Here is a 17750-nt window from a genome sequence, read left to right on the forward strand (position 1 = left end):
ACAAAAAAATAAGAATAGCATCTTGAAAGTTACCCTGATGTCCTTGCAATGACATTTGAAGGTGGCTCAACCTCCAACTTGGTCTGATCTGAGCCAATTCCATTCTAAGGAAGAGATCGAGTGGGAATTCATTACTGGTTTCTGAAACACAAGCTGGAGTCCTTACACATTGGAAGACATGTAACACTATACTCAGATATTTTGCCCACCCACAGGGAGCTTTAGAAAGTTTACTCTCAATAAATTGAAATAAGGGAAGTGACACACAGAGGAGTTAAACTATGAAATCAACAAGGAATGGTATAGAACAGAATGCAGAACACAGAAGATGTAAAACCACTTAAAAGAATATTCTCCCCAACCTACAAGATGGTAACCTGACTGTTATTCAGTGTATCTAAAGAAATAATATGAAAACCAGGAACATGGTGATCAGCATGGAAACAGAAAATCAAGGCACTAGACCAGTTAGCAGGGCCTCAAAGAATCATCCAGAGGAGAGGGAATAGGCCCATCTGTTGGCTGGACCCATCCTGTGTGTAGGTGGAAGCATCAGGCTATCTCAGCTAATGCCATCAGGCATTGGATTTATCTGAAGAACTCTCTTTGTTCTGGTTCCTGCTCTCCAGGCAATCTCTGCTTATTATCTAGTTTCCTCCATAGTTCTGCCTACGGAGATGGATCTGTTACAAGGTATTCCATTCCTTACAATAGTGCTATTTTCCCCTGATCATAAATGAACAATATGGCATTTTGACCACTGTGTTATTTGGCTTCCCTTGTATGTTTGCTAACTGAGAGAGAAAGGCTGGTTAAACAATATATAGTGTACCTGTTCCTATGAGAGTTATTTCTCATTGTAAGTGATTAATTTGGCAGTCAGTTTTGGAGCTTCGTGGCTGTGAGTCTGCCCTGGAGGAGATTAATACACTCAGTTTGCACTTGGGTTTCTGTGCCTGGAAGGGAGGAGGCCTGATCTAGAATGTGGGAAGTTCGCTTGCTAAGGACATGGCCCACTGAGCCTGTTTCCTATGTGATAAACACATATGCTTCTAGCTGCTGTTATTTTACCATTTTTAGGCAAAGATAAAATGCTCCATTCATAACATGAGATAGTGTTGCTGTGCCTGGGGTGTTCAACATCAACATCTGGGTTTCTGAAACAGGGGAGGGGCATTGTTTCCCTCTATTTAGCCTTTTCAAGTTTTACCCCAAACTCAGTCTAAAATAAACAATGTGTCTAACATTTTTAACCTAATTAAAATTCTAGGGCAGATGTATTTTTACTAGGCATACTTATTAAGTAGGGGGAGGAGGAAGAAAAATTAATTATTTCAACTCCGAAGTCGAATCCTTTTCTTCCCCTACACTCAGAGGCAAAGTGCAGATGAGAAGAATTTCTGTCCTGTTTGGATTATGCTGGGATGCTTTTGAAAGATAATCAAACGAAGGAAACAAGAGTGGTAGAAAAATAAATCCCCTATTTACTTTTTTGGGGGGTACATATTTATAAACTCCATGAACCATGAAAGTCCCTCCAAGAAAATAGGATTCTAATCTGAGGTAAGCAGAAGCAGGAACTTTTAAAACAGAATGGCACGGTTGCCTATGAGGGGATCCTATCTAGAGAGAATGGCTGCGGTTTCCATGGCAATTGCAGATTCACCTGCACACCACATCACTCTGCTCCTTTGTTCAGAGCAAATTCCCATTAAGCCACAGCCAGCATTATTAGCAAGGCAGAGGCATTTAAGTGAGCCTGTTGCCACCACTCTTCCTACAGACCTTTTGTTCTGTAATGGATCTGCAGTTCCCTAGTGGCTGGTTGTTAACACAATAGCAGGAGGGTGCTTGGAAAAAGACAAAAGAAAAAAAAAAAATCCCCGCCTAAAATGTTTGTGATCTAATCTGGGCCAAATTTTTCTGAGAGTTAGGATCTTTAATTTTCAAATCCAATAATTCCTAAATTCTAATATGCTTCAGAATCCTTCATATCTTCAAAATACAGATCCTCAGGCCCTACCTCCAGAAAATCTAATTTAGTAAGTGTCATGGTCCATTTGGTGTTACTATAACTGTATTCCATGGATTGGACAATTTATAAACAATAGTGATTTATTCACCTTGTGGTTTAAGAGTCTGGGTGGTCCAAGGCCAAGGGGCCACATCTGTTGAGGACTTTTTTTTTTTTTTTTTTTGCTGGTGGGGATTTTCTGTAGAGTCCCAAGGCAGCTCAGGGCATAAAATGGCAAGAGGGGTGCAAGCAAGCCAGGGAGAGCTCACCTTTATAAAAAGCCACTCTTGGGACAACCCATTAATATGTGAAAGAATTAATTCAATCATGAGGTCAGAGCCTTCATGGCCCAATCAACTTCCAAAGATCCCATCTCTCAAATACCATTAACATGATGTTGGGGATTATTTGTAACATGAAATTTGAGGGAACCATAGCAGTAGGTTTGAAATGGGTCCTATGAATGAATTTTTAACAGGTACCCTAGCAGATAGTGGCAAGACCTTACTTCTGAGAATTCCTGTTTTGCGTACTGTCCAAATACCCAGAAGAGGGCAGAATTGGACACTCTCCTCTTCATGGAAGATCATGTTTTAAAAAGAACAATGGAATCTCGAAGAATTTCTCCAGCAATGAATCTGCTGTGAGGATGGATGCTTGAGAGGATGCCCATCTTCCTCAGTCCCCAGGCCTGTTTCGGAGGTAACTCTGGTGTGCATGCTTCAGAGTGCCACAGGTGGTACTCATGCTTATATTCAAATGCAGTTTCTCTTCCCAGAACTGAGTAGATCTGAATAAAAGTCCTATTTTTGGAAAGGAGAAGTGATGCACTGATAAATATATACAATATAAAAACTCTTTCTTCAGGGAAAGCATCCTCAATCATTTAACTTTCTTATAGCAGGGGGCTCAGGAAGAACCCCAAATCACAGAGGGTGGCCCATGACCACACAGATTGCTGAGTGGTCAAGGGCTCTTGTCATTTTCACAAAATAGGAATGAAAAAACTGGTTTCTACCACCATAAGCAGGCAATTGTTGGCAACATTTTCTGGGACCTGACTTTGCACCAACAACTGCAGGGCCAGCTTTGTAATCACAATTTTGATCTGAGCACAGAAGTGCTGGGTTATTATCTCTATCAAATGAACCCCATAGTTGTTTGATTATGAATAGCAGGGAAGGGAAGTAATAAAACATGATATTGAAGCCTGCAAGTTTTAGAACCAGGCTGTCTGACCACTAATCCACACTCCCCCACGTACTCTGCAGGCTCCTCATCTGCCACATGGGAAATGACAATGACATCATGTGGTTTTGGAGAGAATTAGACAAGGTTATGCATGTTAAACCTGTAAGGGAAGGCTGCCACCTAGAAATGGCCCAGAGCAAGTTTGCTATTCAAAAAAGATGACTGAATTGGATGTCTACTTAACATGGTTGGCTTTATTTGGAAGATTAGGGAGACATTGCTTTCACCCTTTGGACTGGAAGAGTTAGCTCTCTGGTTGCCTTCTTGCGTCCATAGGATGGGCGATGTGGAATTAGCCATTGTGAATCTCTTCATCAAATGAGTGAGAGCACACCAAAAAGGTTGGATTTGGGGATACCCAGTCCTGCTTCCTACTGAACAGGACCCTTCTTTCCTGCACACCCGAGTTCCAGGATCAGATTCTTGTTACTGGATCATGTGCCTTGCCCTTTTTAATATCCAGAACTCCCATTCTTCTCAAGCTATGCTCACGGTCTAAAATAGAGTGAGGGGACTTCAGGAATACAGTGATTCCTCGAAGGAATTATTTCCTCCTGTGCAGTTGAACAAAGTAAAAAAATTTGGAATAAACAAGGAAAAACCCAGCTCTCTTTTATGCCTGCCACTCTCTCACCTCTTCATCTATCTTTGCTTTCTCAGACACTTATATAGTACCTATTCTGTGTACTAAGGTGTTTCAAAGAAAAGAAAGAAGAGATTGAAAGAAGAAAGCAATGGAACAGAGATTTGGGATGCTACAATAGATAGGTTGATTGTGAAGGGGCCACTGTGACTGGAACCTCAAGGTGAGAAAAGGCTGCCTCTTTGTACGAGGACTGCAAGGAGGTGATGTTCTCAGTCAAGAGCCAGACTTGGGTTGGGATCAGAGGGAAAAAGGATTTGGGGAAAAGCTGAGATTATGGTAGTGGTGCTGAGTTCAGAGCAGGCATCCCAGAGGGTTCAAGGGAGTGCATTTAAGGACTGAGTGTCCGGTGGATTAGGGACATTCAAAACACAGTGCAAATCCATCAGTTTGTTTGGTCACTCTCTAAGTGTTTATGGAGCATCACAACATGCCAGGTACAATTCTGAGTGCTTGAGTTACATCAGCCACCAACATAAAGATTTCCACTCAATGGAGCTTATGTTCTAGCTGGGGGAAGTAGAAAACAACAACTAAAAAAGTAATGAACATGTAAATTATGTCTAATGTTAGAAGGTATTAAGTGCTATGGAAAAAAGATAAGACAAGGTAGAGAGAGGTGAGAGGATAATCAGGAGTGCCAAGCGCTGGAGTGTGTGTGTGTGTGTGTGTGTGTGTGTGTGTAATTTAAAATACTGATCAGCATAGGCTGTGTTAGAAGGGGAGATTGAAAGAGATAAGGGTTTTAGCCTTATAGGTGCTGGAAAAAGCTCCAAGCAGGCCAAACAGCCCCAAGAAGTGGGTTTAGACTTCAGGATCACGTCTAGGTCGTTCAATATTTGATGGGCAAGTTAGTTGACCTTTCTGAATTCTATATTTCTTTTTTTTTTGTGTGTGTGTGTGTGTGTGAATTCTTTATTTATAATTGGAAAAACTAGCTTCATGTGGTGGTTGTAAGACTGCTATAAAATAATGCATTCATGAAAGGTCATTGTAAATTTTATAATGCAAAAAAAAATTGTGATATCACTATGGAATGGCCTCAAGTTCCTCTTCACTCTTGAGTGCTTGGACATCTCGCCACTGGATGGGAGCCCATCTCTGTCCTAAGGGTGTGTGAGACTCAACAATATGGAGTCAATAGCAAACTTTCTGGTGACTGAAGCTTGTAAACAATGCTGCTAAACAGGATGGTGGGCACTGAGAGAAATTTCTTTTTAACAAGGGAAAAAGGAAATAAAACAAATAGGCCCTGCATCGCTGAATTCAGTGGAGTCCTGGGCTTCTATTTGGGCTCAAAAGGTGGGAGGGCAGAAGACCAGGGAAAGTGGAAGCCAGTGGGGCGACATGTTAGTGCACAGGGGCCTCTAGGAGGCCAGGGACTGGAGAGCCTCGTCAGAACAGGACTGATGGCAAAGTGGCACAAGGCAGGACTCAGCCTCCTCTGAGACCGCCCCCTCACAAGTCATCTGTCTTTGTGTCCCAAAGGGAGTCCCCAGAGGATCCCCAAAGAGACTAAAGTGCTTATCTAGACCAGCACAAAAAAGTCCCTATGTCCCCACTGCCCCACCATCCTTGCTAAGGCCAGTGAAGGAAAGGCCTCTTCTCATCGCACTCGAAGGCAGAGGGAGGTAGAGTGTGCAGGGCCCCTGTAGCAGGCCATTTTCCATGAGTAATGCCATTAGTGGGGAAGTAAGGAGCCGAGGAACTTTAGCAGAAGGAAGCAGATGAGGCATGCAGGAGTCTAGTCTGTTGCTGGGCTCTGAGGAAAGAAGAGAGAGAAGAGCAGGCGTGGGTAGAGGTTTGCCACCATTGTGGCCACAGCTGAACCGTGGCTCAAGCTCACCAGGAAGAAGGTGGCTTGCTCCTTGGGTGAAGACAACTGGGTGAAGATGGCGGAGGCCCCAACTCAGGCTGATCAAAACTTGTACATGTGCTTCAGCAGGAGGGAATGTGGACTCCATGGAACGTGGACTCCATGGCCTAATGCTGTAGGCAGAGGCCCCATGGAAATCCTGTATTGATAGAGACCATTTGTTTACTACTTTTCCATTTATGACATACTTTATCTTTCTTTTTTTTTTTTATTGTGGTGCTGGGGATTGAACCCATGTCCTTGTGCATGCAAGGCAAGCTCTACCAACTGAGCTATGTCCGCAGCCCATGACTTTATCAAGTCTTTTGATTCTCACAACAACCTTGCAAGTGGAGCCAGTGTCATCAAGTCCATTTGGTAAGAAGAAAACTGGAGTTCATGAAAGTGAGATGAATCATCGAAGAGTCTGGATTTCTAAGTGGTAGAACTGGGAGTTGAACACGCGCGTGCTGACTTGGAGTGTTTAGTGTTTCATCTTTGCTTTTCTCTCCAGTGCTTTGGATTGGGCGTACCAGTTCTGCAATGATGCCATCCCTCCAGCCTGGCATCCCTTCGTTTAGGCCGGCTAGGCAAGTTCACAGTGTGAGCAGTTGAGAGTCTTGGCTCCTCTGGTGAGCCCGGGTCTGGCTAATGTGTGAACTTGAGCTCCTGCTTTTGCTCTGTGTGTTGTATATATTTAGTCATGTTTGACATAATTTACGTTAGTGCAAGTTCAGGCTGTTAGCCTTTTTCCTCTCATTGTTTCTTCCATTTTTACTTAGGCTTGGTTCAAGTGATTTGTCTTCCTTTCATCTTCAAATACACAGTTCTCCTGTCCTTGCCACCCCAACATCCACAGAAGATGCCATCGTTAGGAAAACTCTCTCTCTTTCCCTTGGAAGGGGCATTCAGCTTGGGGATGGACTGTTGCCTTGGGAAAAGGAGCTATAGTCCTCTGAGCTTTTTGGCTCTTGCTCTTTGTAAGCTGCATATTTGTTTTATTTTTCCTTTCCTTGTCTCAGTTTTTCCAAGTTTTCCTCCTGCCTTGACTTAAGACTTCCCCTGCTTAAGTTGCCTGAAATTTTCCTGCTGCTCTGAACCTTCCCTCATTTAATTATTTCTATCCAAAATCATAGTGACGTTTTGTTCTGGTTAAAAAAAGAAAACTAGGGACTATCATTTATAACATGCAGCTCCCTTTGGGCCTAACGCTGTAGGCAGAGGCCCCATCAGCTGATGCCTGCATTTCACGGCACTTCTGTCTTCACAGAGGGTTTTCATGCACTTGGTTGTCACAGCAATGCAAAGCTGGCACAGTGGGAATTATCCTCCCCATTTTATAGAGAAGAAAATGCAGGATCACATAGGTTGGCTCATCAAAGGCCATCTGCCTTCAACTTTTAGCCTTGTAACTATGATTTTGAATTTTTCATAAGAAAACCTATTGTTTTAGAGTAGATTATAAAAGTTCATATTTGAGCCTTGATATTGAATTGATACTGAATGTGTGTAGGAGAGATGAGCCTGGCTTCTAACACATCTCATATTTTAGTGAATGATCACTTGGTCCAACAGTTGGCAAGTTATTCTGGGAGCCATCAGATATTGATTCCTGACTTGTTGTACCCAAGCTACAGAGTGACACATTTTTAAAGATAAATTAATCAGATTGCAGTGAAATTTCACAGGTGTAAGAGCCAGCTGTTTTCTATACCTCCACTCTTATCCAATAAGTCTTGACTCGTATTTACCCTGAGAGAGCCAATTCACTTTTGTTTCTTGTGGGACATCTTGCCCTCGCTTCCATGTTCCATGCACCACTCCTAGGGTCAAGAGAGGCCTATTCACTCTCAATTAAACTTGATGTTTCCTCATCTCTTTGTTCCAAGTATCCTCCTGTTTGGGGAATCTCATTGATACTCATTGACTCATTTTTTTGCATCAGAAAAGACATACTTGCCTTCTGCTTTATATTAACATAGGGTTCTTGCTCATTGTTTCCTTGAAAAATCGGAGAAATTGTTATTCCCATTTTAACTTAATGCTTTTTTTCCCCCAAGTAGTTGGTGTCTAATCCTGAAGACATAAGGAGCCCAACACAGGAGTGGGTAGCTTTTTTATCTCAATAAACCTATCCTCCCACCCAACCTGAAAAGCTTGCTTCATTTTTCTTATATCGCTTATAAATACTCTACCTTGAAAATGTGAAAATAGCTAAATTAATTATTTTTTCATTAATCCAGCAAATATAAGTTGAACATTCCTTATGAGCCAGATTCTGTGCTGTGTGTGCTTTGGGTATGCCAAAGCTAGGATATACAAGATCCTCTGGAAGATCTGGCCTTATGCCGAAGCTAGTTGAGTGATCAAACTGCCACAATGGTGTAAAAAATCCTATGCTGGAACATTCTAGTAGGGAAATAGAAACAATTGTTGTAGAGGTGGGCATTCCAATCCTCTGGCAGTAGCTACAGCTCCCAGCACCTATAATTCCGAATGGTTGTGCCTCCCTATCATGACTCCACCTCTTTCTGGGATCTGACATCACTGTTTCCTCCCCTTGTCTTTTCAGCTTTAGCTGGTGATGCTTTCCCACCATTGCTGGTCTGTGGATACTTCATTTTTTTCTGGTTGAGTCACTTAACCCTTCCTATACCTCCAAAAGTAGTTCTTCATTCAAGGGTCTTCATGTGAACTCTCCTGGGTGAGTTCTGTTTCTGCCAGGCACCAGAACATGGAGAAATTTTGCACAAGCAAAGAATTGAATGTAGGTAGTCAAATAGGTACAGAGTGTGAGGTAGATGAAGAGCAGGTGAATTGCAGGGATGGGGCTAATAGAAGCCAATTCATGAATGTTGAAATTTCAGGTTTTTGTTCTGAAAGTTCAAAATTGAATGATTTCAAGCGTGAGAAAGAGATATTTGGATTTCTATGTTAGAAAAAGAGACTATTTGCCACTGTGTTTAGATTTTATTGTCTAGGTGGTAGTTTAGACAGATTAGTTAGGAGGTACTCAGGAACACAAAGCAATGAAGCTGAATCAGCTAATCGTACACCTTAGAAGGTTTCCTACATCTGCAGACCATTGGTTCCTATCCTTCCAAAAGCCTAGTAGTTTTTCTTCAATTTGGGGAAATTGCTCAGTTTCCTGACAACACACACACACACACACACACACACACACACACACACACATGCTCCTTATAACAAAGTAGCCAGAGCTACTTTCTATGTCTGTTTCTATTGCTAGTTTATTTGCAATCAAAGACGCCTGATTCAAGTAAGAAATGGATAGGGTCCTTATGGGGTGGATGCATTTCATAGATACTTAGAAGTAAGTGCAACTGACTGAACTTGGTGCTTGCAACATTGTGTGTGGCTAAGGGAGACATCAGAATCAAGAATGACTCTTGGTTTGCAGTTTGGGTAGATGATGCACCTTTCACTCGGATGAAGGATATGGAAGGAAGATCACATTTCCCACTCCTGCTGTGGGGGAAGGATGAGTAACTCAGTTTTGACAAGCTAAGTTTGAAGAGTGTATGGAAAGTCCAATAGATACTCCAGTTACGTGGCTCTGGAATTTAGGGGAAATATCTGGCTGGAGATAGAGATCTGGGAAGCATCAGCTTATCAGTGAAAGCTTGGGAGGAAATGAGGTCACTCTGGAAGAGTATGTGACTTGAAAACAGAAGAGGGAAGAGCTGAGAAAAGGAAAAGGAGTCCACGTGGGTGAGGAATTGAATAATGTAGAGTAGTGGCAAAAGGTTGCACCAATTGAGCAGAGTCTGGGGTGGAAAGAGCGAAGGGACACAAAGTAGGCTTGGTAGGCGGGGCAGAGTGGGTGGGATTCAGAAGGAGAGGTGCCAGTCTAGTTGAATGGTGACTCTGTTGTCATCTGGAAGAATAGGTTGTGGTGATGGGGGGGGCATGTTGGAATTCAACATTTCAGAGATGGAGCAATTCAGGGAAGTAATTAATTAAACTCAAGTTGTGGACATGAGAGGTCAAGGTACTGTGACAAAGGAGGCTGGTCATGGAGATTAAAGCCCTCCAGAGGGAAGTGGTGACCCAAGTGACCGAGTTTGTGGTGAATGTCTAAGGGAGGTCAGAGGTGAGAATGACAATGAGAGGCGAACGGATGCATTCATGGGCTGAAAGTGGAAACAGGAGAATTCTGCCTTCCTGCAATACACACATCAGGGCCACTTCTATCCCAGGGGACTCAGGAAGTGAAGTTTCCCTCTCTGCAAGGAGAATAGAGCAGGGAAGTTCTTTGAATGGGTTGAGAATAAGATGCAGTTTGTTTACAATCAAATGAGGAATCCAAATAACAATAAAACTTAGGAAGGAGGAGAATACAGGGAAATTGGATCTTAGAAGCAAAATACGGAAAAAGATAAACGACTGGAGGTGTCTGGGAGGTGGTATTGTGCCAGGGTGACAGGGGTTACGGAACACTGATGAAAGTTGGGTAAATGTTGTGCTCGAGCTTGCTTGTTACCTAGCACAGTGGCCTTTGCTTTCTTCTGGTTTTTCATGGGACAACAGTGAAGTCAGCTGGGATGCAAGAAACTCTGGGACATTTGTTTGCCATCAAAGGAACGGCTTTCATTGTAATCTAAAGAGGCAACTCTCTAATAGAATTATCCTCCAAGACTATTGAATTAAGTGGCAATCTGAATTTTAATACCATAAGTATTTTAAAGAGTAAGCAATTCTCAATGTGTGTGTGTGTGTGTGTGTGTATTTGCATTTTCTGTAATCTAGAGCTGAGGTCAGATGCAAAGTATATGTATATTTATATAAAGTAATTTTTTTCTAAAAAGAAACATTGTATCATTGTGGTTATAGAATCTATTGGGAAATCAGCAAAGAACATTCTTGCTAAAGGATTTGGAAAGACTTAAAATAGTTATCAAAGTTGTCAAGTCAGGAACATTTTTGTGCAATATACAAAAGGCTCATTAGCCTACTCACGATGATTTTGACATTGTCTTCTCTTTTTGTCAACTAGATCTACTCCTGTAACACCAGGTGAATAAAATTTTAAAAAATCCTTTTTGGAGCTCCGTGCAGTGGCACATGCCTGTAATCCCAGAAATTGAGGAGAAGAGGAATGGTAAGTCTGAGGCCAGTCTCAGCAGCAACTTGGTGAGAACTTGTCTCAAAACAAAAAATATAAAGGGCTGGGGATGTAGCTCAGTGGTAAAGTGCCCATGTTCAATTCCCCAGTATCACCAAACAAACAAACAAACAAAAACCCCCACAACTTTATGGAAAAACCCAACTCACAAAAGAAAAGAGGGAACTCTAGAGGAATAGCAGAGAAGGTTCTTGAGCTGTTGACTAAACCCCCAGTCTATTTCTACTTTGTTAACTCTGACCCCTGGGGGTCGGTTTCTGCAAATGCATCTACTTAAACACAAAAGCAGGACTCAAATGATCATGAACTTTGGCACTGCCTTTACAAGAACCTTCATAGAGCTGAAACAAGAATGTGGGGCCATTTATTATGAAACTGAAGAGAAGAAATCATGCTAAAAGGCAGCTAAATGCAGAAGAGAGCTCATTAAAAAACTATGAAACCAAACAAAAGACTTCATAATTTACTGGCAATTATTACCCAGAAAATAATGAATTATTGAAAAATCATAAAAGTGTCATTGTCAATTTTCTTCATAAAAATATTAATTGGTAGCTGTGTATGGTGCTGCATGCCTGTAATCCCAGCAACTCTGGAGGCTGAGGCAGAAGGATCTTAAGTTCAAGGCCAGCCCGGACAATATATTTTATTAAAAAGGGTTTGGGTTGTAACTCAGTGGTAGAGTGGCCCTACCTTCAATTTTCAGTACTGTTAAAAAAAAAATGACTGGGGGCTGGGGATGTGGCTCAAGCGGTAGCGCGCTCGCCTGGCATGCGTGCGGCCCGGGTTCGATCCTCAGCACCACATAGCAACGAAGATGTTGTGTCTGCCGAGAACTAAAAAATAAATATTAAAAATTCTCTCTCTCTCTCTCTCTCTCTCTCCTCTCTCACTCTTTAAAAAAAAATGACTGGTAAATAGCAGTATTTCCTTCATTAAAGACATTAAGCATCAGCTGTGTGCAAGGTACATGCGTATGTATTGTTACATGGGTCATATAACATGGGGAACAAGAATCTAGCCATTAGCTCTGGAGAAGTTTATATTGTGAGAGACAGTAGATTCACAGTAAACATTCTCTTCTATAGTATCCTTTTTTCTATTGAAATATATATCTTGGAATTTTCCATGTCAGTTCATGTAAACATATACATCCACCTTAATTTTATTAATGACTGAAAAGTATTCTGCGATATGACATTTATTTTACAAATGCTCTATTAATGGGCAATTAGATGGTTTCCAGTGTTTTATTCTTATGAGCAATGTTGCACCAATATCTTTATACATAATCATGCATTTTGCCTAAATATCGAGAAATCAAATTGCTGCCACAGACGACCCTTGTTGTTTGCTTTAAGAGAATTCTATGGTGTAAAAATGGAGTTGGAATTTTGCATTTATCTGGGAGTGTCTTGAATATTTATGTTGTAACACTGGCAGATTTTAAGGTGTCGGTATTACATGTGTTTTGGGGAAAACTTATCTAAAGAAAAGTCCAAATGTTGAGGAATCTCAAAACACTTGGATCTTTAAGATCATAAAGAATGAAATAGCTTTTATCTGTCTCTGACTTACTTTTTAAATCTTCCTCTGCTTTTTTGGATTTTGATTGTTTTTTCTTTTAGAGGATACAAATCTCCCACAGAAAAAAGATTTGAATGCGAGAGAATTAAAGGACTCAAATGCTGCTTTTTCAGACCAGGAAATGGAGGGAAATGATATGGACAGTGGAGTAGAAGCCCTCATCTGTCGATTCCTAGTATTTGTAATTTCTCAAATTCTCAGAAGCTATAGGGAGTATTAAACATGGAAGGAAAGCTTTGGGAAATCAACTAGATACCAAGGCGGATGGATGATACTCTGTGTCTGGTATCAAAGTTATCTAAGCCCTTTATCCCATCATGAGATCCTAAGACCCTTAAGTGTTGTATCTAAGTCATCTTCTTAACCCCACAGCCCTTCATATAGACTTCAACAATCTTTGTGCTGAAATAGAATTTCATTTAAAGACAAAAATCACATTATCTTAAGGAAACTAGTATTCTGTCACCCCAGAGTAGGGGGAAAAGAATACATTAAAGCCATCTGGGTAAAAACCTATCTTAGTGTGACAAACTTTTATCATTTTAAAACAATGTCTAATCATTCCATTATCCATTACTGAATCCTTATAGATGGAAAGATATCTCAGCCAGAACTTTCTAGAAGAGCTTTATGAGCTAATCCAATATAAAAGTATAACCTGAGGGAAGGTTACCATCAAAGTATGCTGGGTAGAAATGATAAAAAGTGATAAAACCCCAATTAAAAAGTCACGAGCTAGTTTTTATCTTCCGCCCTTCTCTTCATCCTATCTTTTTTGAGAGCCGCTCTACTCCAGGCAATTATCTTTGCAGCCCACTTCCTCACATCCTCCAGTCACTTGTTGCAGATTTTCAGAATGCTTCAATGATAGGAACACTGATATTTTCTGGTATTGTCTCTGATAGCGTTAAAAAAAATTTTTTTTTCCCGGTTACTAGAGATCGAACCCAGATCCTGACATAGGCTGAGCTCTACCCACAGCCCTTTTAAAATTTTTATTTGGATGTAAGATCTTGCTACATTGCTCAGGCTGGCCTCAAGCTTACGATACTGCTGCCTCAGTCTTCCCAGTACCTGGGATTTTATGCCTGTGTTGCTGCGCCCAGAGAGTGATAGGCTTTTTTTCTTTGGTGGTGCTGGAGACTGACTCCACCATGGCATTGTCTCTGCTAGGCAAGCCACTGAGCCATGTCCCCAGGCCCCGCTTTAAAATAAAGATTTAATTAAGATATAATTTGCATACCATAAAATTCACCCATTTAAAGTATGTGGTTTTAGTATATCCACAGAGTTGCATAACCATTATAATTATTTTAGAACACTTGCATCACCCCCAAAACATACCCGATAATCATTAACGGGCACTCACCGTTTCCTCCCATCCAACCCCAACCTCGGGCCTAGGCGGCTACTAATCTACTTTCTGTCTCTACAGATTTATCAATTCTGGACAGTTATTTATTTATTTTTTGGTAGCAGGGATTGAACCTGGGGGTGCTTAATCACTGAGTCACATCTCCAGCCTGTTTTTTTTTTTTAATTTTTTATTTTAGATACAGGGTCTCACTAGGTTGCTCAGGGCTTTGCTAAATTGCTGAGGCTGGCTTTGAACCTGTGATCTCCTGCTTCAACCTCCTGAGCTGCTGCGATTACAAACTTGTGCCACGATACCCCGCTAGACATTTAACAAAACAAAAACCACACTATGTGGTCTTTTGTGACTGGCTTCTTTTCTTCTGTGCATGTTCACAAGGCTCATCCATGTGGTAGCACATGTAGTACTTCATTCTTTCTGTTGTTGGATAATATTCCTTTGTATGGCTATACTTTATTCATTTATCAATTGATGGACATTTGGGTTGCTTCCAGATTTTGCCCATTCTGAAAAATGCAGCTGTTTGTGTAGTAGTTTTTGTATGAACATAGGTTTTTATTTCTTTTGTTATATATCTAAAAGTTGAATTGCTGGGTCCTAAGATATCTAGATATTTAATCTTTTCCAAAGTAGCTGTGTCATTTTACATTTCTGCCAGGTGTACAAGTGTTCCCATTTCTCTGCACCCTCACTAAAACCCATTATTCTCTTTTTAATGACAGCCATCCTGGTAGGTATGACATGGTATGTCATTGTGGGTTTGACTTACATTTCCCTGGTGGCTAATTATGTTGAGCGTCCTTTCATGTACTTATTGATCTTTTAATATGCTCTTTGGAGAAATGCCTATTCAGATACTCCCATTTAGAAACTGAATTAATTTTTCTTTTTGTATTTGAGGAGCTCCTTCTATCTTCTACATATGAGTCCTTTATCAGATATATGATTTGAAAACATTTTATTTCATTCAGTGTTTTGGTTATTTTTTTTAATGTTCTTGATGTTGTCTTTAGAGGCACAAAAGTCTTAAATAAAATCAAATCTATGTTTTTCTTATGTTGCTTGTCCTTTTGGTGTCTGAGCTAAAACCCATCACTTGATCCTGATGCTCCAAAGATTATAAAAACTTAAGTTTTCTTCTAAGAGATGGACGATTTTTGTTCTTAGATTTAGATCTTAGATACATTTTGAGTTAATATTTTTATATGGTTTGAGGTAGAGATCCTATTTAATTATTTTACATGTGGGTAGCCAGTTGTCCCACAGCAATATTTGCTGAAAGTATTGTTCTTTCCTCATGGAATTGTAACACCCTTGTTGAAAAGGGCTTGATCATAAAGGTGGACATTTGTTTCTGGACTCTTGATTCAATCTGTGGATCTATATGCCCATCATTATGCTAGTACCACATGGTTTTAATTTCTGTAACTTGACAGTAAGTATTGAAATCAGGAAATATAAATCCTCCATCTTGTTCCTGCATCTGCATTTTAGGATCAGCTGTAAATTTCCAAAACAAATGCAGCAAGGATTTTCACTGGGTTTGTGTTGAATCTGTACATCTATTTGGGGACTGATCGGTGAATGTGGATGTCTTTTCATTTATTTTGGTGTATTAAAATGGCTTTCAACAAGGCTGCCAATATCATGCTGTAGTTAGAGCAGGAAGGGTGGGGTAGATACTGCTGTGTCATCTTTGGTAAGTGCAGTCTGCCTCAGGCATAGACTAGTGACTCTTAGCATTCTAATTCCATCAACCTGTTAGAACAATATTTTACCAGAAACTCTGAAACTTCTGTGTGTCTTTCCTTGAAGATATTAATCTCTTTTTCCCTTCACACATCTCCACCTACCTGTATTTTGGACTTCTCTCTGAAGTTCTACCATGTGTGCTTTTACACTATCCCACAATGGGTGTGTATGTGTGTGTGTGTGTGTGTGTGTGTGTGTGTGTGTGTTTGTACATGCTGAGATCTGAGTTTCATATAATTAAAATCACACTGAGTTCTTCTACAGTTTTACTTTTATTACTTAGCTTAAGATCCAGCTACACTCTTGCATATAGCTTAGAAACATACATTTTCCAGGCCCTATACTATTGCACAGAGTCTATATTTTACAAATGATCCATTTTATTGGTGATGGAGTTTGGTTGTTCCAGTCTTATTTATGTAACTACCATTGGACTGCTATGAATATTAAACATTCTTGGACACATTTCTTTGTGCTCATGTGAGTGTCTCAAGCCAATATTCTTCAGAATAGACTGTTCCCAGTAATAAAACTATATACTCTCCAATGTTTATATTGTCATATAAATTTCTGTGACTTCTTCTTTCATATTAAGGCTTTAATATACATGAAGCCTACATACATCATGTGTAATAAAGTGTATTTTTTATGTGAAAAATGGCTTTCAACAATGTTTCATAATTTGAAGAGTACAAGTTGTGCATTTCTTTTCTTCAATTTATTCCTAAGTATTTTATTCTTTTGGATAGTATTAAAAATGGAATTATTTTCTTTATTTCATTTTCATATTGTTCATTGCAAACATATAAAAATGAAATTGATTTTTATTACTTGATGTACTTTTGCTCTAAGGTAACACTTAAACTGGTAACAGAAAACAGCTTGCTGTGGGAAATAGTATTTGATTTAAATAATATTATAGCCCCAAAGTGGCTTTATTTTATATTGAGGACTCAAATATCTAATTAAAAAAAGATATATAATGCAAAGACATTTAAACATATCATATCCATCCCATAGAGGGCTTTTGATGCTCAATATGTGAATACCATTGTCTATTTCTATATGTACTTAATTTTCTCTAGTAACAGCAAATAATTACTGGCATTCTAATTCTCTTCTTTCAGGTCTCAGCTCAGAATGTAAATCCTCAGAAGCCTTTCCCAGCTCATCTATGTGTGGTTATCCTCCTGTATAAATATAGGAAATGCAATTAAAATTGGTAACACATTCCAAGTTTATTTCCTCAATTTTACTTTTTATAATCCGTAATTGTCTTGTTTATTGTTCTCTTCCTCACAGAATAATTTCATGAGAACAGATATTTTCCTTCTCAGTGTTTGTTCACTGCAGAATCCCCAGTGACTGACACATAGTCACATAGTGGTACCTTCTAAAAGTTTTTGTTGTAAAGTGAATAAATAGATTTTCCAGCTACAAAGAGTTAGCATAGAAAACCAGTAAACATGGCAAAGCAATAATTCCGGAATTATTTAAGATCCATCTACACTATTGCATATAGCTTAGAAATATACATTTTCCATGCCCTATACTATTGTACAGAGTCTATATTTTACAAATGATCCATTTTATTGGTGATGGAGTTTGGTTGTTGAGTCTTATTTATCTGACTACTGATCTTAAATAATTCCGACCTCACACTTTTCTCTTTTTCTGATGTGGAGACTTATGTTAAGATTTACATGTTTCGCAGTTGCGTCTGGAGGAGACAATTGTTTTTTTTTTTTTTTTTTTTAATGAGACTATCTGGTCTTAAAAGACTAAATCCACATGTTACTTGACTTATTTATTGTTATATAATCAGTCAACATTTGCAAGAGTTGCAAGAAGTCTCTAAAAGAAATGTCATATTTCTATAATAGAAGGGATACAGAGATCCTTGCATGGTCAGACCTAAAAAGGGCAATATTGACTACAGCCACGGATTTGTTTACATCAAATAGCTGAGCCAATGCTGAATTAAACATCTCTATCTACATCTATAATTTTGGCTGAGAACCATCACCAACTAAGTCTCCTTAACATTTACTTTCCTCTGTCCCATAGCCAGCACTTTTGGTATTCTTTAGGCGACCCTTTTTTAAATTAAAACAACAACAATTTTTA

The 17750-nt window shown here is 39.7% G+C and overlaps 1 long non-coding RNA gene across 2 annotated transcripts in view; it reads left to right on the forward strand.

The window, feature by feature from the left end:
• LOC143381229 (uncharacterized) overlaps positions 1–16804 on the forward strand; it is a 69254-nt gene extending 52450 nt beyond the window's left edge. For both annotated transcript variants that reach the window (XR_013088798.2, XR_013088795.1), the window contains exons 2-3: positions 10781–10885; positions 16751–16804. This is a non-coding gene — a long non-coding RNA (uncharacterized LOC143381229). The remainder of the gene's footprint in view (positions 1–10780; positions 10886–16750) is intronic.
• Positions 16805–17750: the final 946 nt, after the last annotated feature.

This window comes from Callospermophilus lateralis, chromosome 1, assembly GCF_048772815.1.
Source record: "Callospermophilus lateralis isolate mCalLat2 chromosome 1, mCalLat2.hap1, whole genome shotgun sequence".
Classification (NCBI taxonomy): Eukaryota; Metazoa; Chordata; class Mammalia; order Rodentia; family Sciuridae; genus Callospermophilus; species Callospermophilus lateralis.